This window comes from Anomalospiza imberbis, chromosome 3 (genome assembly GCF_031753505.1).
Source record: "Anomalospiza imberbis isolate Cuckoo-Finch-1a 21T00152 chromosome 3, ASM3175350v1, whole genome shotgun sequence".
In the NCBI taxonomy this organism is placed as follows: Eukaryota; Metazoa; Chordata; class Aves; order Passeriformes; family Viduidae; genus Anomalospiza; species Anomalospiza imberbis.
Window position 1 is genome coordinate 104,901,662 of NC_089683.1, and position 23,833 is coordinate 104,925,494.

Here is a 23,833-nt window from a genome sequence, read left to right on the forward strand (position 1 = left end):
AAGCGGTGGCTGCCCCATCCCTGGAAGTATGCAAGGCCAGGTTGGACGGGGGATAGGGGAAGGTGCCCATGGCAAGGGTTGGTCCCTTCTAACCCAAACCATTCTGTGATTCTGTTGTTCCCCATCATCTAAACCAGGACAGAGCTTCCTAGCTGGTGCAAGGATGCTTCCAGGGCAGGATTGTGGAGTCTGCTCCAGTGCAATATCCTCTCAGGGCTGAAACCTGAGGCACAGCCTGCTCTGGGCAGTCGCTCTGCTCTGATCTACATCAGCACCTCCACACTGAGCCTGTTTGGGTGGCTGTAGGCTGGGCTGGTCACCTGTGACAACGTAACCAGTGCTTTCATCCTCCTCTTGCTGCCTCACAGGATTTTTTAGCTGGCAGATGAATGAGCCAGACACTCTGGGTAGCACAGCTCGTGAGGAAATTCCTCGTGCCCGAGCACCTAACAATGCCTACAAATGTCACAAAAAGTCAGCGAACACTCCGAAAACCCAACTGCACATACTGGGAACTTCTGAGTTTAGTATCCACTATCAAGAGTCCTAAAATGTTGGCACATTTCAAATATTTTACCACATGATTTTTCATCTTGGGCTCACAAAATCTCTGATTAAAAAAGAGATGTAAAACAAGACCCATCTCTTCTATATTGCACTTATTTCCTAAAACTCTTCAGGATACAGAAACGTATTTCCTAACAAGTTCATATTAAATGGCACTGATACCTCACTATGTACAGTAACTAACGAATTGATTTTACTGATCCTCAATGAAAATGAAAAGATCTGACAGACAGAAGTCCTCAAACAGCTCGAAGTACAGGAAACAGTGCTGTGGTGCCTCAGATCTGGTTGGTGAAGATGGTCCAGGCACTCATGAGGCTGAAAAGACACCAGATGTGATGGCAACACCCTCTCCATCATATGAACTTGGTCTCCCATAGATTTTAATTTAGGCATTTTGTTCTTTTGAGACATCTTTTCTAAAAGCAGACTTTGCAAAACTTCACAGTAAATTAACACAGTTTGGGGATCTGTGTTGTTACGTAAATATCTGATTAAATATAACACTGAGCTGCTGCCACTTCATGTTTAAAAACCTACCCAGTGAAAGTGTGCAAGAAGAAATGAAAAATTATCACAGCATGTTATATAGGGGGGTGTTTTTCAGTTAAAAAACAAGAATACTGGAGAAAATCTATTGGGAAGACCAGTGAACAGTACAGGGAAATATACTGGAGATATATTAATAAAACCTGTCCTTCAGCCTCTTGAACAATTGTTTTCTCTTAGCCTGGGGGGAAACCCTGAGTAAATTTACTGTTTTCTTGCTTAATGTACCCCAATATGAGAAAACAAAAAGTAGACTTAAATCTTAGGCAAAAACGTTCACTTCTCCCCCAAAAGGGCTTGCTCCAAGGGTTTGTCTTCATTAGCTGTGGAGAGTAGTGACATATTATTTTTGCATTCCTGTGGACTGCAGCAAATTGTCCCTCTTGGCTGTCATTGTTTCCTACTGAAGCAACAATGGCTCCCATTTATCACAAGTTGACACCACCCGGCATACGGAATTACTGTTCACACTGCAGCACCCAAAAGGATGCGGTAAATAAAGCCCCCAGAACACCTAGCAACCAGCAAAAACATGAAAGGAAAAGTACAACTGGTTCAGAAAATGAAGCACCTTTTCATGAATCACAGTGGCTTCCACGTCTAAGCAGCAGCTCTGAAAACGTTGACGAACTTAAAAATTGTCTCATGGGGTGCAGGGAAGGAATCAAGGGGCTGATGGCACCAGGGAGGCAATGAAATTTCACCATTAGAGAAGGTTCTGAAAAACACAGAGTTTTGTGGAGACATCAAAGCATGGTGCAGCTGCTGGTACGTCAAAGGAGGATTGTGCTGCCTCCAATAACTCCCTGGTGTAAGCTCGTGGTTGGCGTCACCAACACATTGGGATCAGCAAAGAAAGTGACTCCAGGCTCTTTTTTTCTGTCACTTGCTGCTGACTGGATCAGTGTCTCCATGTCTTCCTGTGCGGGAGGCAAAAGCCTCCTCCTGTACTGATGGAAGGTGTTTCACTGCAGGACATGAAGGGCTCCTCCCCAGCAGGGCAGCCAACATCCACCTCAGCTGTCTGAGAAATGCCTGAACTTTTGTGTCCTCCCACAGGAATTCTGGGGTATGCCTTGGCTATTTCTCTGACGTCTGGTTTTGATAAGTGATTTTCAGAGCCTAGTGTCTCCTAGGAATTCTGCAGGAAGAAAGTGGGTGAGGTCATTCAGCTTTTCACTGAGTTTCCTTTCTCTGCTTTTGGCCGTTCTGGTGAACATGGCCCTCCAGCACTCGGGAATATTTCTGTCCCCTTAGGAGCTATCAACCACTCGTTGGTTTTATCTGTGCACACACAAAAGTTCCATGTCGCTGGAAGGGGAAACAAGGTTGACATTAAGCAGGGGAACACAAGCAGCTCAGAGATGCAGCTGTGAGCTGAGTTCATTTATGAGCTCAAGTGCTGGCAGAGCCCACGCTTGTTTCTCGGCCGCTCTGCTGGCCCTTGGCCTGGCTCCGAGTAGTTGAAGGCCATGGAATAATGGCTGGTTTGTCAGCCCCTTTCACCCATGGCAGGAATACTCTGAACGAAGCAACAAGTAAAAGAAAATGCATCGTATTTTCTCTGCCTCACCAGCACTCTGCCTCGGCAAGTGTGTGACTCGCATACGGCTCTCCTCGGTGAGACTCTTCATATCAGATTTCATTTCTTGCTCCATGGGTTGCCATGGAGACGATGCTGAACCGTTGCTTTTGTAGGCCAGGAGATTTATGACTGCATCCCCAAGCAGTCTGTTCATCAGAGCCACACAGGATTCTCTTCAGTATTATGTTTTTTACATAAACAGAAGGGGAAAGAAGCAGGCCCTGCATTTCTCAAAATATTTTTCACAGTCAAACCCTGTATTTTGGATTTCTTGAAGCCTATCAGAGTCAGTTTATATATATATCACAGCATATTTATGCTAAGTTACTGATTAATAAGTAATGTATAATCACATGTACAAGCTCCTGAGCACCCAGGCCTGACAAGAGTTAAGTGCCTGTATCAAAACAGACCCTTCTGCATTAGCCTTGTTCTTATCTTACTCATTCCAGCTTTTTTGCAGGCAGAGACAGTGGGATTCGGTGAAGTCACAGCATAAACACCCTCTTTAGAAATCCAAATCATGTGATTTATGATTAGGTTATTGTTTATCAAGCCCACAGGAAGCCTGGGTGCTACAGCACACACAAATACAAAGGGGAGCATGTCCCAGCAGCACAAAAGAGCGCGTCATTAATATTAATTGTTAGACAATCTAAAGCATCTGACAACAAATCTTCCTACTGCCCAGACAGTCGGAAGCTCCAGGATAAACGTTCTCCTCCACCTTCCTGGATCCCATTAATCACACCGGATGCACATTGTCCCACCTTCCCTCAGATGGGCTCATTACCAGACTCCCTGGCATTGCACCAATGGCTAAAGGAGGTCTGTTCCTGGAACTACTCCAGGAGACCTTTGAATGCTCTGGGAGCCACAAGTGGAACTGAAGAATATATTGCTATAATATTGTCAGGCAGCACTTGTGGGACATGGCCAAGGAAGCCCACAGGGCACAAACACAACTGGCAGCTGCTTCTCTTGAGCTGCTCGAGTGCCTTTGCCAGACAGGGAGATCACAACGCTTCCCACAAGGGAAAGTGGGCCAGGAGTGGGATACTGGGCTGGGCTCACACATGTTACAAACACATGGGTTTGCTGAGGGACAGTGCTCTGAGCTGGCTTCAGGGCAGTGCTTTGGCTGGGCTCTGGATGAAAACAATGTCAGAGGGATCATTTTTACAGTGCAGAGCAGAAAAGGCCAGTCAGATCACTCAGCACACGCCTGAATATTCCTTACAGTATCCTTCTTCTTGTTTTCCTGTAGACGTTTTACCTCTTCGTGTTTCCCATCCCCCTGGCAGAGCAGTTCAGAACACGGGTTCAGCACCAGTTGCCATTACACCTGTACCAGCAGCCTTCCAGGCATTTTTCCATCCATTAGCACAGCAGTATTACCCTCTAAATGAACACAAATCATTTTCCCTGTTAATATTTAATGAAATACAGACTGACCCATTACACTGAACCATGACACATCCAGGCACAAAGGGAAGAAAACAAGCGCCAAGCACAACTTAAATTATCTGTGTCAAATCCTCCAAAATGGCCATAAGTTCTGAATTTTCAGCTTGAGGCATGGCATCAGCCCAGGCCCAGTGGTGGACAAGTGCTCCCAGCTGTTTGGAAGCAGGGCTGGTTAACGTGTTTCTAGTGGGTCAGGCTGTCTCACTGATCACCAGGGAAATGTAGGCCACTGCACTTCCATTTGCACAGCAGCAGCTCAGCAGAGTTGTCAGAGTCACTAGGACACAAACCCCTCAAATAAACTCTGAATGAGGAAGCAGAGCTGAAATAGAGTAAATCTGTACTCGGCATCCCTGTGATACAACCAGCAGCCCTTGAACAGATGCTGATTTATTGCTACAACGTTGCTGGACCAAGGCTTGCATCTGCTAAAGGATCCAGTCCTTTTGAAAAATATATGATATCCCATTAATATGTTGAGAGGCATCTATTATTAACTAAGTAATTAGATAATTATTAACCTCAAAAGAGCACATTTTCTCAAAAAAAAAAAAAATCCAAATTGGTCCTAAATCAAGCTCTCTGCTGCTACAGCCAGACTGCCCTCTGTAACTGAACCTGCTAATTTAAGGACATTTATTTTGGGAACATGCACCATCACACAGAAATAGTGGTCCATGGGCCCCAAATAGTAGCAAAGGCCAGATCAGGTACAGGAGTCTGAGTGCGATAACCTGGAGTCCTTTGTTAGAGCAATAGCCAGGGAAATGGGCTATGGGATTGGGAATCCGAGGTCGGCAGCTCCTCAAGGTCACCATGGCTGCCAGGCAGAGAGGCCAGAAGGGAAAGAGCCCACAGAGCACCAATGGATCTCCCACTCTTCCCAAAATGGTTGGCTCAATGAGGTCGTAATTAACACGGAGCAGTTTGTTAGATCAGCGTCCATCTAGTATTGACACACATGGCCAAGGCTGTTAATATGCTGGAAGTAGTTAATTAGTGCTAACGTGGCTCTGAAGATAGGGCAGACCTACATTCCAGCAGGGTGAGGTGGAGCAGTTTTGTAGGAGAATGCAGCAGTTTTTAGGTCAACCATGGCAGAGCAATCCTAGGCTTACCCCTGGCTTTCACCAGTTGCAGGAGGGGAATGGCAATCCCTGCAGCTCAGGAATGCAAACACAGCTCTGGAGTTCCTACAGAAGTGCACACCATGGATTTGTAGCTGTTCAGGAAGCCCTACAAGCTCGAGGCATCCGTGGAGCTACAACTTTCCGATCAGGAATGAGGCATGTTTAGAATGAGTACTTTTCTTTTACACAGAGAATTGTTTGGTTTGGTAGAACTATAAATTGCCTGATTCCTGATGCTTAATAACCAAATCTACACATGCAATTGTAGGAGACCTTAAAAGTGAAAAACAAATTTAGATGGAAATTCTAGCTCCCAATTTTCATGCTGGAATCTAGGGGTATACATTTATATATATTCACACCAGCTATGGCAGTAGCTGCATGAACAGTATTGTTATCGATTCCAGACTCTGACATTTTTCAGGCACCAAATGCATTATTTAGAGACAAGGTAGAATCCACATTGTTCAAAACCACAGGTGAATAATGCCATTGTTGACATTTTGAGTCTGCATGTAGCTCCCATAAATGCACTGAGCATTTTTTTCCTCGATATCCAAACACCTGCTGAGAAGATCAAAACTCTTTTTTTAATAAATTATTTTCAAAGTTGAATACACTATGTATCCTCATACATTTCAGTTTTGCAAATGAATCTTCTATTAAAAGACATCAGTTCATTCCCCTGAGTGGAATTTATAGCATCAAAAATCTCTTCCGATCATGCAATATATATTATGTAAATATTTCAGTAGAGGATCTTAATAAGTTAATATTTCAAATAAATTTAAAAAACCCTCATGCACATGACTGAAAAAACCCAGATTTGTGTCTCTGCTTTCCTCTCACAATATTGCAAGTTTTCCTGGGAAGAAATTTGGCTTTTAGCATTCCAACATCTCTCTCCATATCTGTCCATGTCTTGCACAGAGAAGGTCATCCTGGGGTCAATACACAACCCCAAGATGCTCAAACAATATCACTGTAAACATTTCCAGAGTTAAAACTCCAATCTAGCCTACTTCCCTAAATGAAATGTGTGTGTGGCAGAGTGATTTGATGTTCTTTATTCCCAGCTGGAGGAAGGAGCATTGCTGCAGTGATTTGAGTGGTTCTGCCCACTATGTCTCACAGTTGCAAAGGCTTTTGGCTGCAGAATTAAAAGCCTGATGATTTCTCACCATTTAGGGAGGGAAAAAATGCAGAATTTCAGACTGACTTTATCCAAAAGAACTGGCCTGTATATGACACAGAATTAAGTCTTTGATGATCTGCCTGTGTTTTTCAAATGGGGTCACACACACACAACATCTACTGCAGGTTCTGTTGACACTACAGACACTTCAGAAAGGATGTGGTGATCCCTTACTGGCTGCATCACCATCAGGCAGCTTTGCTCCAGTGATGGTGATTCAGGGAATTGTGGGTAGCTCAGGAACTCACAGGATATTTTAATTTGGTGGCTTCTCACTATGTTTTAATGCCTTCTTCCAGCAACCTTTAACTTATCCCCCCCCCTCCCCACACCTCCCCCTCCCCACTTGATGCAGGGCCTTGGCATGGAGGAATCTTATTGAAGAAGTTTGAAAATTATATTAACTTATTTGTGCAGTAACATGCAACCAATCTAACACTTTACAAAAAAAACCCAACCCCCCCCAAAATCCCAACATGATGGGTTTGGTAGTGCAGGGCATCTCTATAATCTGTTTCAAGAGCCTGAATTCCAGGTGAGCAACAAAAGCTAGATTTAGTTAACAAAACCAGATGTAGCTATTAAAATACCTGTAAGGAATTGGATTAATAAGAGGGGGAATCCTTCTGGGCCTCAGCAGGCAGCAGCCCATGCAGCCAAGTTAGCAACATAACCCAGCCCCAGCTATTGTTTTATTGGATTCCTCTGGGGGGGAGAGGGGGCCATGGAGCAGGAAGGAATTTTTATGCATATATGCATAGAGAAAAGGCCTGTTTTTTCATCTATGTAAAGTCAAAACATACTGGAACCATAAATTACATCCTGGAGAAGTTCAGAGTTTGCATCCTTTTAAGGAATACAGCATAAAGTTAGCACCCCTCTTCCAAGGTATAATCTTCCATCAGTGAGAGATGCTGCTGCCTGATCGCAGCCAGACAACTGGCTCGGCACCAAGAGCCCCAGCGTGCCAACATATGGAAACAATTGCTTCCCTTCAGATTGGAAATGACATACCCTGGGTGTGTGCACAACACCCCCCATCAATCACCCCAAATGGTTCAGTATTTGGACTTTAACTTATTATCCAGTGGAGATCCCCAGAGCCTGGTGTGAAGGGCAGCAAAGGTATTTACACAGAGCAGAAAGCAAGAGAGCTCTGTGCCCCAGTCTGAGCCTCTCTGGACAAGGCTGCATTTCACACACCAGCACAGATCTTGCTCCAGCTTCGTATAGAAGTAGCTAAATCTTGAAGTTAGACCTCTTCTTGCCTTTTACTTTCCCCTTTCCCTTGAAATAGAGCACACTTGTCATTTAAAGGTACCTGTGACACAAAAAGTTCATGAAAAAAAATCTTTGGAACAAAATCTCAGCTACTCTAAATAAGAAAAGCCTACAGAAGCCAAAAACCACCCCCAGGGCTCCAGAAAACACCCACACCTTGGCAGCCTCAGCAAGAGAAGTGAGGGGAGAGGTTTAAATGTTAATATCTGTCCATAGGTTACATGCTTTGACACCATTGGCAACATCCCTGACTCAGTGAAGCTGCCATGGGCCTGCAACACAAGGAAAAAATCAAGAGGATTTTTTTTTAATGATCTGGAGGTCAGGAAGGTAAATTCCTGTTGAGAATGCAAGGAAAGCCTTCATTCAAGGAGTTTTCTGGGCTCATACAGCAAAGGATGGTGAAGGGAAACAGGCAACTTCCTAAAGAACTGCTGGGACAAGTGAAAAGCCAGGAAAGGTCTGTGTTCTAAATCAGTAAACACCAGTGATGGTGGCACTTTTGGAGCCTCTCCTTAGGTATCCCAGGAAAATGAAATTGTGGCTCAGTAGAGGTGAACATATATTTTTCTCTTGCTTTCACCAGAGCCAGGGGTTCACAGCAATGCTGGAATTCTATGGGTGATGTGATTGATTATTTCATGCTAATGGAACCTCTGGGATTAGCTCTTCTGTGGATTATAGGAAAAGCAACATTTTCACATGGAACAAGAGGCAAGAGCATACCCAGCTGTACTGCACAGGAGATAAACCATCTCCTGGGCTTTTGGCAGGAGTGGGGCTGTTGGTTAAGGTCTTGTCTGGGCCACCAAGACAGACTGAACCCCCATCACTGTTCCTGCAGCAACTCCAGGTTTTCTCCAAGCCTCCCCAAGGCAGATTTTCCAAAAGCACGTGAAGATGCAGACAAGCACTGTGGAGGATTTACAAACACCTCTGCAGGCTGGAAGCTTATCAGCACCTGTTGGTGTCCTTTGGGTCCTGTCTGAGGGAACATTACAAATGCCATTACTCAGATCCAGCCAAATTCTCCCTTCAGGCACAGAACATTTCCATGCAAGTGAAAGAGCAGTGAGCTCATATCCAAGGGTGGGACTGAGCCCCAAGTAGAGTAGGAAAAAGGATTTGCTGTGTGACAAAAATAGGCCAAGTGCCTCGTCACATCTGACAAATGCCTCAGATGGCAGGAAACCGCTTTGGGGTGCTATTAAAAGAGCTCCTGTTTCCATGGATCAACTGACTCCTTGTCACAGGTAAGTTGGTGGCCCCCTTCTCAATGGCAATGTAAAGGGGTCTCAGCATCAGCGGGCAGCAGGGAACTTATCATTATTATTTCCTCATCCCTAATGTTTCCCTCACTGTCATTTGTTGATGAGCAATTCTAGGCTGGGTTCTGCAGATCACAGAGCTTTTTATCCACACTTACTCACAGGAGCTGCTCAAATTTCGGGGAAAAAAAAATTGCAGCCATTTACAACAGAGGCTGCCAAATCAGGCGCTTTCTTGCTGAAAGTGGGATGTGATGATCTGCCTGGGTTTGGATGTTTCCAAACATAAAATAAAATTAGGTCGGACCTGATACACATTCCTAAAGTCAAGGGCCCTGCCGCAGACAAGGATTTAGGTAATAGCAGTGATCTGCTGCTAACGAGCAGTTAATTCGTGTTCCTTTCTTGTGTTTATCATTCGTAAACAGAAAGACCATATTAACAACTAACACTCGAAGAACCCCTTCAGTTGTGGGTTTTGTGTGACTCATCCCAGTTTATGTTCGCTAAACAGCTGAGGAGAAATCAGCTTGGTTTTGCTGCAAGGAAAGCAGAGTGCCCAGATGAAAAGACCCCTAACTCATTTCAGTTTGAAAAAACAGAAGTGGGCAATTACATTTCCCAGCAGATACTGCTCTGGTGCAGGAGAAATATTTGTTGGTCTGCCCCTGGCTGGGAGACAGGCAGTTGTTGGGTGTGTACCACACAAAGAATACTTTCATTTTTTGGCACGGTGAAACATTGCTGAAATACCAAAGACCATGGCTAATTAAGTGGAGTGATGGAACAGAATGATTTGATGATAAGATTTAATTGGTATGAACGTTCCCATAGAGGAGTTACTGTGTCTGTCTGGGAGGACCAGACGTTCAGCTCAGGGGGGCATTGCTCAACTGGAGTTGAGGGGTAAAGGGCACAGGGGTGCCCTGTGCTTGCTCCCAGTCCTGGCACTCCAGCAGCAATTTAGGGAACACTGAACCAGTCTTTTGCTGCCATGTGGTTGCAAATCACCAGGATCAATCACAGCCCCTTTCTCCCATAGTGACAGCTGGGCAATGGAGTCACAACAGAGCACCTACTGAACCTGAGTAGGGATGGGACTGCTCCAGATGCTTCACAGGAGCACAGACCAGGAGCCAGCCATTAACTCCCTAATGCTGGTGCTTTCAGCTGATCATTCTGATTTTTCAATAATGAAAGATGCTTATCGTAACTTTCTAAACAGGAAATCAGCCTAGGATAAGCCACTCATTAGACTGATCCTTGCTTCACAGCTTGGCTGACATCACTGGAACAGGTTCCCCCAGTATTCCCCACGTGTACCTGCATAGAAGCTTTCCCCAAGTCTCCCATTTGGGGCTCCAGACTGGACTAAACTGGCAGTGCTGCAGTCTCCAGGGATACAAAGTTCCACAAGGCCAAAAATCACTGATCAAAGCACAGGGCAATAACCACAGCCATATTAGGAGCAGTAAATTGGTATTGCCAAGGGGAAGGGGTGGCCCTTCAGAGCATTCTCCTTCCTTGGACATGGACAGATGATCCAGCATTCTGTTACAGACCACTTCCATCTGCCTTGACACAAGGCCAACACCAAACAGCCAGGAGAGCAGAGCCAAGATCTTTCCTAGAAGAGCCCAAAAGGTTTCCCGCAAGCAAATGAGATTTTTCACAAGGGAATATAGATTTTGTGCTCAGCACATGTTTAGGTCACCAAGTCTGGCAACAGCACCCATGGAAGAGTCACAGGCTTCAGGATCCTCCAGGTAAAGGGAAATACAATCTGCACATTTCAAATTTCACTATTACCTCTACAATTACTTTTGCTGCAGAAAGAATTAGAAAAATGAAAATAATTCCCTGATTATTTGTCTCACCCTTCTCAGCGTTCAGCAAAATCTGTCACAGTTCTAAATGTGGCCTTTTATTTTCTACTACACAAGCTTGACTATACAGACTGAATCTTAAAACATGGTTTCATAACTCCCATTTGGCTGTGAATTCACTGCAAGAGGGTCTGCACAATTAGAAACCTTGCAGCAGTTGGGTTGTTACAGCAGCCACCTGACCCCTGAGCACCAGGTGACACTGGATAGAACATACACCTATGAGTTAAGATTGTCTCTGACTGTCACTCTGTTCTGCTAACACTTGGCAGGGATCCCCTGAAGAGCCAAGAGCACTGATTTACAGAGATTTGTGCCTGTCTGTATCATGACATTCCTGTCCATGCTCCTCTCCTTCAATAGCAGGGAAAAAGAGCCAACAACTGCTATTCTCTTTCCCCTTCCACCATGGAGGAAAGAAAGCCAGCACATGATAGTTCTTGCTGCAACACAAATGGTTTTCTTCTGATGCTGTTTCCTCCCTTTGCTGCCAGAGACCTGGAGAGCTCCAAGATCTCCCCAGTCAGCATCACCTTGGCTTCTGTGTCTTGCAGAATGGATCTGCTTCTTCAATTACTCAAGAGAAAGAGCCCTGAGTAAACAGCCCTTTCCCTCCTTAAACCAGGGCAGACAAGAAACTATCCCTCTGTTCAAGGAAACATCTCCCCTTCTTCCTCCTCTCTCTCTTAATTACCATAATTGTCAAAGGCTTTTCCCTCCACATCTCAGATGGCTCAGAAGTTGCCAAGTAGGGAGCCCCTCTCCCCAGCTTGAAAATCTGTTCCTATTAGCCCACAGAAACAGAGCAGCTCAGAGCATTAGAGGAGAATTATGCTTATTTCAAATGTATCAGGCTTTGGTACTTGGGAAAACACATTGGGTTGCTAGAGCATAATTTGCTGTGCATTTTTTGGCATTAAACAAGGGATCCATAGGACAGGGGTTTTTCAGTTGAAGAGAATGCAGCTCAGCCATAACACTCTGGTCTCCAATGCTGATGCTGCCACGCTGCTCTCCTGAACACCCTTTGGTGACAGCAGCAGGCTCAGCTGATCCTCTTGGCATAGTCAGCAAGGGTGTTGGCTCGCAAACCAGTTGCCCCAGAATAAATACACATGAAGTGAAGAAATGCAAGATTGCAGCTCTCTCTAGCAACTTCTTGCAGAAACAAGCTGTGATGAAAGTCACAGCATCAGCAGTTGAGGGTGCGTGGCTGATCAGACAGTGCTCCCAGGCCCCCCAAGGGACACCTGCTCTGCCAGCCAGGCAGCTCACCTGCTGCTGACATGCTTTTAGATGAGGCTTTCCTGCTCACCTAAGTCTGTTTTTATGGAGCATTTAGTTCCCCAAACGCCCTGCTTGCAGGGAATAAAAGGCCAGTCAGCCATTATGCTGACAAAACACCAGCAAGAGGGAGAGAGCCTGTCTGAGCAGTTGGTTAAAAATTGGTCTAGACTTGCTCTCATTAATTTGCTTTAGAGACAGCTGGGAAAAAGGATAGGAGACTGAATTTACCTGCCCTGAGTCAGTCCCTGTGGCTCTGTGCTACCTATGCTGCTCAGCCAGGGGACACTGCAAACACTTGGCCTCCCATGGCCCAGCTCAGTCAAACTCTCTCAAAACCAGTAACTCTACTTTCAAATAGCTGAAGGGAGGCTCTTCCAACCTCACAGCCTCCAGATGTGGAGCTTTTAAATAGAAGTACTTCTTCATATGGTAACTCCCAAAGGTTTGCGTTATCCATGCCAGTAGAAGGGTTGTTACTGATACAGGGTTATACAGCAGGTGAACTCTCAGTTTTTATAGCTGTTTACTCAGGATGGGGAACAGAGCCAGGAGGAAACACCTCAAGTGACATCAGCAGGGTAATTTTTAACATGTATTGCTATACGGAAACAAAAATCATCGCTGCATGCAGATGCTCCGCATAAAGTATGTTAGAAAAATGTACTTTTTTCCATTTCTGAATATAGGCAAAGATGAACAACACAGCTGCTAAACCTGTTGGCAGAGCAACTGCTTGACTGTGTCCGCAGTGCAATCAAGTCAGATGACATCCAGTACTAGAGAAAAGTTTGAGGTTTTTCAGCTGCTGCTGACTGAACTCGGCCAGCAAAGCCAGCTCAGGCTGGTGCCTGATCAGCTTTTTGGGGCTCTACAATTCAGTGGAATTTAATGACACACATGGGACCTTAAAACCCACCCAGTCCCACACCCTGCCATGGTCAGGGACACCTCCCCCTCTCCCCCCTATCCCACCTGGCCTTGGATGGGAAGGGGCAGCCACAGCTTCTCAGGGCAACCTGTGACAGGACCTCACCACCCTCACAGGGAACAATTTTGTTCTGTTTTGTTTTTCTTCTGTCAGTTGAAGCCATTCCCTCTTCTAATATTGAAAGAGGAAGTGCAAGTTGTTCATACCTAGCTTGTTTTGGTGCCTTTTGCTCCCCAATAGTGTAACTGCTCATTTAGCAGCCTTACACTGCAGCTAATTAATCCTGCACAACGTAATTGGGATTATTGTGCCACTGGTGAACATAAGCAGCATTTATTTGGGAGAGATACAAAGTCTCTGTTGGCAATTCTTGTGCCAATATTAAACATTCCATCAGTATTCAGGCTAAAAGACAAAAGAAGACAAGGAAGGAATTTTTACACCAATACACAAACTCCCCTCGTTGATAATATTTAAATATGTTTATACCACTGTGTACTGGTTCAGAAGTCAGCATGACCCAGATGAACCAGAACAAAGTATAACCTGGCTTTAATTTTCTGCCAATGCCAAAAATTAAATTTTGTTCTCATTCACATTAATTTACTTCTACTTACTCCTGATTTATATGAGAGCAATGAAGGTCAGGTTGCACAGAAGGCTGCAGTGAAAATGACTCCTTGGCTCTCCTAAACTAAGATTCTGGCTCACTCACATCTACCACTGGATCCTGAAGGCACAAAATGGATTCCTGGACCGGGCTGCCTACTTTGAGAGTTTGTTTGGTGTTTAATTCCTGATTTAGTTCTGTGATTTCTTTCCCCATCAGACCATGATGCCAGCTTTCCCAAGTGCTACTGCCTTGCTGATTTCAATGGTTTTGACTGCTCTTATCAGCTGCTTTGGACACTGATTAGCTGAGGACTCTATGCCTCATCAAATACTGTTTTCCTGATTTGCTTGCCAGGACTAATCTTGAGCGATCTCTCCCAGAATCCCCAGTCACCTCTCTGTGAGCATTCCCAGATGCTCCACAGTCTCCTCCTCCTTTTCCTTTTTCCTGTCCCACAATGACACCTCTGCTCACTCCACTGATACCTTAATAATGTGCAGTTACCACGGGCTCCCCCATCCTCTCTCTGCTCTGTCATTTGGATCCGCCTCTTCTTTGCAACAGAAACCAATTAGAAGCAATTAAGTGCTTAAGTTACAAAAGGAAATGGTTCTCAGTTACAAAACATTCATCAGCCAGTTCAGTCAAGACAATGTGAACTGAACTTTTATCACAGTGATAAACCAGAATTGATACTGTGATCTACAGTTAATGTTTAAAAAAGAAATGCTCTCCATCAGGGCCAAAGGCTGTTTCCTGATAATTTTCTTGTGGTGGAGACTTCTCCCATTGCCTTTGAGGAGGAATAACATCTCTGAAAATTTCCAGTTGGTTTTATTCTACATTCCAATTCCACTTACAAATAAATGCCTTTTATTAAGAGATTTTCTTAGACTTGGCAAATATGTTCTTCCTGTCTAGGAAATCAGGTACATTAACAAAATCTTTAGAGAGTTCAGGTTAACTGTTATTCTCCTTTCCATTTGTTCAAAGGTTCTAAATGAACTCATAATGAAATCTTGTCACTAGGTCAAATCTCATGAAATGAGACACTTCTAGGAACAGTAGACACTGCCCAGCATTCTTTAAGGTAGGGACTGCAAGACAAACCTTTTCCCACTGGAATTCAGACATTTTTATATCAGAAATTTTACACTTAGAGTTGAGGCACAACCCTTTTTTCTTTTCCTGTGCATGTTTTGTCACTGCTGAGGGTGAGCCTTTGGATCCCAAATGCAAATTCCTGCACTTTTCTCAGGCTACTAAACCTTATGTATTCCATCTTTTATACATCTTTCTTCTGGCTGGCAGTCAACTGTTGTCCATTGTTCTGCACTTCCCCATAAATTCTGGATGTGCACAGAAGAACAAACACTTCCATAATGGTGGCCACAACTTTGAGAGATCAGGAAAGGGCAGCTTTTCCCTGTATTGAGTTATTGGATGCTTGGTGTTTGCCAGGATCCTTCCTTGGCCCCACACAGAAAGCCTATAAGAGCATCTCCAGAGGATCCAGGGTTTGCCTGTGGACACTGCTTGACAGATTTGGGGATTTAACAGGCCTGAGTTTCCCTGACAAAGCTAAATCTCATCTAAAATACCAGTATTAGAAGCAGGCAGTACTTCAGAGAGCCAAAACAGTGTTATTCTGCAAAATCTAGACTGCATTAAAGTCGATGATATCCATCTATTATGTGGCCTGGATATTTCCAAATACAATTAAAATACTACAGCAAAAAACTGCAAAGAGGGATTCCTGCATTTTTCCTACACAAGGTTCCCAAAAGTAGTTTATTAGCATGAAGTAATTAATGTTATTAACATTTATACTTCTGCCAGAAGAGGCAAGATCTGAAATACTTAGAAAAATACATAAAAGGTCTTATGAAAACCGAATTTGTGGAAAAAATGAGAGAAGAAGGAGCTTAGCTTTTAATCCTGTAATGAGGGACTCACTAATGAAAAAAATTCTTATAGAAGGCTTTACCAGGAAATACCTTGCTTCATAAAATTAATTTGTATAATATCCCCATCTTTTGGATTTGGAAAGCTCTTTGAAAGTCTGTTTATCCAGCATGTGAGTAGCTAAGTTGAAAAAAACATAAGGGAGAAAAGGGAGAAAAAGAAGTACCAAAGAGGCAGTTTAATAGAGGAAGTCCCTTCAAGAAAGGTATCTGTACATAGGTTAGAGACATCCCTGCTCATTCCCGGGCCTGAAATACCTGGAATTGCACAGTGCTGGAGCTGGGCTCCACGTGGAGCCCTGGGCAGAGCCTTCCTCCTTGGCTGTGTGGAAACAGTTCCTGAAAGGGGCTGTTCCTGCAGGCAGAGAGGAGAAACAGGGATTGATGGAGATAAATGGCCTGGAGAGAGGCTGTTTCTCCCCCTTCTGCAGTTTGGGATGGAGCCTAGGATAATCCCCCTCGGGTTGTTTGAGCTCCCCATTCCCAGTTTCCAGCTGGTCATCTGCAGTATTACTCCATAAGGAAGTTAGGGAAGTTTTACCTTCCTGCACCCAGCTCAGTATCTCCATCACCAGACATACCTCAAGTAACCTGTGGGTGCTCACAGCCTTGGAAAAACAACATATTCAGAGTATTTTTTTCTGTAATTCCAGTTTGCACCAAAAAACATTGCTACTGTTTCAGCTCCAAGGAGAAATGAGCTGCAAAGGAAGCACAACCTCCAGGGTGATGTTTCTGCAGCCAGACCCAGCTTCCAGAGCCTGGGCAGACATTTCAATGTGGCAGGAGCCATCAAACCCACCACATCCAGCTTGAATTACCTTTTAGAGCCTCCTTCTCTTGGGACTGGACTCCTTAGTCCCTGCTTCTTTCAGAAGGCCTCATTCAGTCCTAAGAAATAACTTACCTGAAAAGGAGGAGGGTTGGAGGTTTACATTTACAGCCAGCACCTGAAGGAAATGACCCTTAATGTGTCACTGAAGCCACTTAACCTGATCACGGGTGGATTTAAGTTCTCTAAATGACAGATTTGTTCCCCCCATGCAGAATCCCAAGTGAAACATGTCTGCAAATGTAAGTGGGTGCACTGTAGAGACTGAGGAAGGCATGCAGAAAACTGTCTTCTGTACCTCTAACAAGAGTTAAAAATAAAGGAACTTGCTAAGTTTGGTACCTTGCAGAAGGATTTAGGCACCCTGGATTCCTGAGGAGACCAACAAGGTGCCAAACTGGGCTTCCACTTGTTTGCCATAAGCCAATTGCCTCTGAAAGGATTGTGGGATGCAGTCACGGAGGGATTTAGTGGGGGCTCCAGGGAAGAGGCTGAGGTGGTGAGGGAGGGATAAACTAAGTTTCAGGTCCTAATAACACTGTTTACTGTAAAGCAGGATGAAGAAGAAATAAGATTGGTTCATGTAATTTTGTTTCCTTGGATTAAACTTACTTGACTCAGGGCTAAACTGATGGCTCAGTGATTGAACTTCCCTAAGCCTACACATGCATGATTTCATTTTTTTAATATTAACATTTTCTTGATAATGAAAGAAGAGCAGATGAAATTTGAACAGATGAAAGAAAATTCACTGCACACCTATTGCAAAAAACCCCCACAAATTTATGGAAAAGCTTAAAGATTTGAGGGAGTCAGAAGGTGTATTACTATACCTACAGAGGGGAGAGTTTTTGAAGAACACTGGAAGCCCCAGCCCTACCTCTGGCTGGCAATTTTTCCCCTTGTGTGTTTATTTTATTACACTAGACAGGCACTTTCTCTTTTCTGCATGCCTGGCTAACACAGTCCCCAGTGGGGCTATGCTGTCAGGAAGGATTACCCCCAAAGATCCAATGGAGTGTGGTTGGTGAAGCCAGACTTCTGAGGGAGACTGAGTCAAGCAAAAAGAGGAGCCATTAGTGATCACTATCAGCTAAAATGGAATAGGTTGGAAGAGAGCAATGAGCAGGGGGAATATAAGGTTGTTCCCAGCTTAGCATTATGCAGGGAGATGGATCAGTGGCAAAAGCCTGAAAGAAAATGGAAAGGCAAAATCCCAAAGGGACAGAGCAGAGCAGCAGAGGTTTCTGGGAGTTCATAGGCTATAAAACTCCAGCTGACCTCAGACTCAAGGGGACTAAAAAAGACTGGAGAGAAGGAGGTGCCTCGGAATTGGCCAGTGGGATATGACAACTCTAATCTGAAGCAAAGCACTGTAAAATAAAATGGAAGCCGCTCAGTGTGGAAAAGCCTGTGGATGGTCCCTACACTCCATGCTGCAGCTTTCAGAGGACATCGAGAGCTCTTTAAAGTGCTTCAGTTTTTTAGGCTGTTCCACTTGAAATTTTGTGTCAATATCCTACATTCAAATCTGCAGCTCTTGGGTAAAGGAAAATGGTAACCAGGAAACAAGAGTCTGAGATTCCATCTTGGACTAAGAATAAACATCTCTGTCACAGACAGATGGATAGCAGCTCAGCTGTGCAAAACATGAGAAAAGATGTTTGAGGAAAAATAAATTAGTGGGGAAGTGTAAAGCTGGGAATTGGTAGGATTTATCTCACCAAAAAGAATATTTTCTTCACCAATTGTGATATACAGAAGCAGGACCAAACAGTCCTCACCTACTGAGCAGCAGGTATTACAGGTACTAATCCAGCCAAAAAAGCACAGGACCAGAGAGGTAAAGATCCCCATTTCCCCCTAATTTTCTAGGCAGCAGATCTATATTCTGTCCTCAATCCTTGTTTCAAGTGCATTAGTTTAGTGGTTGCTTTGGGTCACTGTGGATAGGTTGTCCTCTCAAGTATTTTTCTCATGGCTGCAAGCCTTTGATTTGTGGTTATTTGGTTTGCTACCTCAATCAGATATTTAAAATTCAGAGGGTATTTTCCCTTGCTTCTCTTATTCGATGCATCAGTTGTCTGATACTAAATAATGTAGAGCTGCCATCTCGTCTTTTATTTTAGGGAATACAAGCATCTAAGGTAAAACTTGCCTCCTCCTACTCCTCTCCAGAAGTTAATTCTCCTGGCTTGCAGCAGCACAGAGGAGAATCCATTTTTAATCTTTTGCTTTGTAGTGAGGGCCGCAAAGCTACCACGTTGCTGCTAAGGTTCTTCAGAATTGATAATTCTGGGGCATTTTTAGCTGGATGGCTGCAAACTGCCTTCTTTACACCATTTGAAAAACCCAAGGGGCTTTCCTATAAAGCAATTTAATGTATCCCAGCCTTTCCCCCAGGACCCAGCACCAGGAATTCTGTAGTGATTTGCTTCAAGGCACTGAGCACATCAAACCATGTTAATTATCACTGCCTCATCACAGCCACTCCAGCGTTTGGTGGCTCCATTCCCCCAGAGACAGGTTTAAAAAAATGCAGACAAGTCCTGGCTGTGGCTTTAAAAGGAAGGAAAAAAAAAGAAAGAAAAAGGACATTAAACAAAATAAATCTCTCAGCTTTCCTGTGTGCTTTTATTCCTTACAATTCCTGAATGCTGTCTGAAAATTCAAAAAAAGCAACCAGCAACTGTTATCTCAGTACCTCCAGAACAATTCACTTATTTCATTCAGAACATTGGGAGAGTTTTAAACATACCTTGACTAAGCCAAAAATTTCAGAAGCTGTGGCTATTTCTGTCCCTTCCTCTTCCTTTCTCCCCAAAATATTACAGAATTCCCACTGGAGGGTAGCTCAAGAGTGCCACATTTCCTACCACCCAAAGACTAAATTTTATGGCTGGGTCAGAACAAAGCTGTTATTTCACACACGATAATTTCTACAAATAAATGTGTGCAGAGCTGTGAGGCTGTTCTCAGGACCCTCAGGGTATTAACACCAGAAAAATTAATTGTTATTTATTCCACAGGACAAATCCCAGTCACATAAAAAGAAGCTGGAAGCACCCACACACTGCCAGCTCTAAACAGGGATGATGTCCAACCAACACTTCATCACCAACACTTCTTACATGTATGGAATGACATCCCCCTGTACCCATCAGATAAATACACCATGATTACTACTTTAAATAGCAAAATGTAAGAATTCAGTGGGTTTAACACTTTGCTTCACACAAGTCTTAACAAACATTGGTGTGGTATCTTAGAAATAAGACAAAGCACAATCTTGTCAATCACTCTGTGCCTACAGTTCAGTTTAAAACAATGAAAATAGTTTCTTCCTTCTCACAGGCACATTGCTGCCTGCTAGATTATACTGGCTGCATAATGAATTTAAGGAATCAGCATTATGGTATTCAGGCTATGGCTTAACTGTGATAAATAGTGCCTAAATCCTATTCATCTTGGTGTATCACTCATTCTTTGGAGCACACATTACTATTTAGTCATCATTTTGTTTCCAAAGTGTCAGCAAACTTAGATAACTGCACAGTTTTGGTTTTTTGTTTTTTTTTTTTTTTTTTATTCCCCAAGTTAAATTGTGGGTCATTAATGAGTTTTAACTTGGTCTGCAAATTTTTTGTCTGCCTGTTTCCTGACAGCAGGCAGTAACATCTCTCTGGGAAGAGATGTTACTGTTAGAGCCCCTCACACAATTCAGGGTTGTTTTCCTACCTGGTCCTGAGATTTTTCTCCCAAGTGAGCTGAACTACTCACAGCAGTACAACAGTTGTAGAGTCCAGGAGTGGATGTTCAAGTTTGAGTCTGGTTGGTTTTAAACAGGGAGAAAATACAAAACATCACCAACAGCTAAGCAAGACTCACAGTGAGTCTCAAATCCCTGCTGTGACCTGCCCAGAGCATGTAGATGCTGCCATCTAAACTGAGCATTCCCTTATCAGCTGATGAAACATTGGCCTCTCTTCTCATGCTCCAAATACCTCCTGAGCTTTTGCTTCTAAACTTTTTAGCCCCTCTTCTGCCAAACCCCTCTTCCCCAGCCACCCCTTTTCTCTATGCTGCTCACAAAGAACTCAATTCCAGTGGTGCCACTGACTGCAGCTCCCAGTAAACAACTGCAGGTAAAGTTCTCCACATTCATCTTCTATAAAATTACTGTTCCTGTTCCCTTCCTGTTCTATTTACCATCTCTATGCCTGCACTAGAATTTAATTTTTAATTTTAAGGCTTTGAAGAGTTACATGTATCCACTCTGTGCTCCCACCCTTTGCAGAACAACACTGTAACTACAAATGGGGAATTACTGGCTTGCTTGGGATAGTGAGTATCTGGCATGGTTTTAAATGCTGAACTCCATGCAAGAAAGTTCTGGCTTTTCTAATGTTTCTGAAGCCCCAGTGATACCTCTGTAATTAGGAAAAAATAAAACCAGCACCAAGAAAGTGGCTTAGTCTTTATTTTATCACCCCCTGCTCAAACACTGTCGCATTAATAATGCATTTCCTTGGTTGCATGACCAATTTCTGTTCCCACTAAAGTCCATGGCAGCATTCCAGTAGAACCTAAGTCAGTGCCTGCAGCACAGAACTGTTACCACCCTGCCAAATCCAAGGGAATGCCAGGTCACCTTCCAGCTAGTGGAGAAACCCTGGGATGCTGGGTATTCCTCTAATTCAGCCTGTCAGACCCAGAAAAGAATTGCTCCCAAAAATCCACAAGGGCATTGCCCCATTTTTTTCTGGAACACCCACCATGGTTATGATGGACAAAATTTGCTTCTTGGTGCCGATCAATTGTCAATGAAACAAAAATATTGCTTAGAGCTTATTGCCCACTTTTAGAACAACACAAATGCAGGAAGGAATGTTATAAGACTTTCCCATTTCCAAACAGCAGGAATCACAGGTGTTAATTACTAACACCAAGGAATTATTATTATTATTATTATTATTATTATTATTATTATAGCTATGGGAGAGCCCACAGTGCCTTTCATCAGAGACAGAGATGCTCGTTGGATTTTGAGCCAAAAACTTCTCCTATTCCCCCATTAATGCTGTTCAGAGTATAATTCTTCACTTCTGGGGTAAAGACAACTTCACCTCACAACTGATTTACAGTGTTATTCATCAGAAACTACTTTTAAATATTTGTATTTGCACTTATATATTTTAAGTTTCATAATAACACCATCTAATTGTGGAAGACAACTGGTCTCCTCCTAATTATTCAAACCATTCAGGAATTTTGATTGGTAAAACCTTCCAACCCACTCCTACAGCCCTTTTAACCAAAAGTGAGGTTGTTCCTCCTTTGATCTTCCATGTCAGGATTTTTTATTCAGTTATGCCAGTATTAATATCAAATGAGTTGGGGCAAGTTTATTTATTTTAAGTCCCTGTAGTGTTTTTTGAGGCAAAAATAACCTCTCTTTAATCCCAATACTTCTACCCACTACACAACAGACTGTGAAGAGCCTTTAAGAAAGAACGATACTACAGAAATCTCAATTTATGGGATTGCTTTTGTATAAACAGACTGTAAAAAATAAATTATAGCACAGAGCAGTGTTTGCTCTCATCCCTCGCTGCAGCATTCCCTTCACAGCAGAGTGCTTGCAGCAGCACGGAGCCATGCATTAATCAGGAAGCTCGAGTGACTAATCCAGTTCACTGTCTAGTAAGAGGATTCCAGCAGCAAACATGCCCAATTTTCTAAGAAGAAAGCAAGCCAAGCAAGGCAGCTCCAGAGGACATCAAGAAAATAAGAAGTGACAGATTGGTGTCACCTAAGAGAAAGTATGGCAGGAGATGCCACCACGCTTTTCTCCACACAGAAACCAAGAACGAGCAGATCCAGCAGAACATCCCTGTTCTGCAAAGTTACATCATTCCTGGTGAGGCACAAAGCTCTTCTTCTGCTCATGGCCTTGGCAAGGTTTTATTTCTTTATTCTATAATCAAATACAAATGAACCCATACATTTCTGAAATGCCTGTCATTTAGGAGTTAAACTCTGATTTTAATTAACATGTCTAGCCTTTAGGCTTAATGTGGTGAATTTTCCTAAATTCCAGTAAAACACAAGTCAGGCACAACATTTTCCCCTCAAGAAAGTTAGCATTGTCCAAAATGCCCAAACAACTTGTGGAAGTCTGTTCCCACTATTTATTTCCAAGTCTCAATCCTTTTTAGATAGAAAGTATTAGGAGAACAGAATAGAAACTATAGATAGAAAATACTTCTATTTAAATAGAAACTATTTAGTGGAAAGTATTTCCACTTACAGCAAGAATGAAGCTGGCCTAGACATCATACATTCTTGCTGCACTGCATTTTTTAAAAATAAAATTCAGGGGTATCTATGGTCACAACTGAGTGATATTAGAACAGAGTAGAAAAGGAAGTATGTCTCAACTCAGTTCTGATGTCTAGTTATCCAACTGTTCTTGCTTTTTTTTCTATCTTACCACTGGGCTTCTTTGGCTCCTCAAAACCAATGATGTTCTTATCAAATCTAGAGACACTGCTCTGCTGTTCTGCACACACTGTACTTCCATAAATGGGATGGCTTTGGACTCAGGATACTTTACCAGAATCTGAGGATTAAATAAAATAAGAATATTAATGCCCACAGTGCCAGCCAAGGCTCCATTAGTTTCAGGAACATAGTAACATGTGATTTGCAGCACAGAGAAATGCTCTCTCTTCACATTTCCTCCCCCAGAAATTAGTGCTTTAAATGGCTGCTTCCTTCTACTCAAGCCTAGCCTTTCTAGGGGGAGTTGGGGTAAAATCCCCCGGTCCTTTTGAGCATCCAGCTCCACCCCTGGAACACATTAAAACAATTTTTGGCTGCTCTTCCTCTGTATCCAATGACCCCTTTGTTTTTTGCCTTCCTCTCTCCTTGTTCCTCAAAATATGAGCAAAGCACTTGGCTGGAAAATCTTTGACTAAGGGGGTATTTTCTGCCAGGTAGCTCCAAGGAAAATGTAAACTACTTTGTTAGGCAGGATACAGTTTTCCACAAGGATGGAACAGTTATTGAGCTCCTGCTACACTTGAACTTTGCCATTTACCATCAGCTGAACAAAAGCCATTGATCACAACTTCAACAATGGGGGCTTGTGTATAATCACAGAACAATTCATAAGCAGCTCCTGCAAATTCTAGAAAGGAGATTTTACTGCTTAACGAAAGGTCCAAAGAAAAATCAATCTAGTGGTGAGCAGAAATACCTTTTAGGCACACCTTGCAC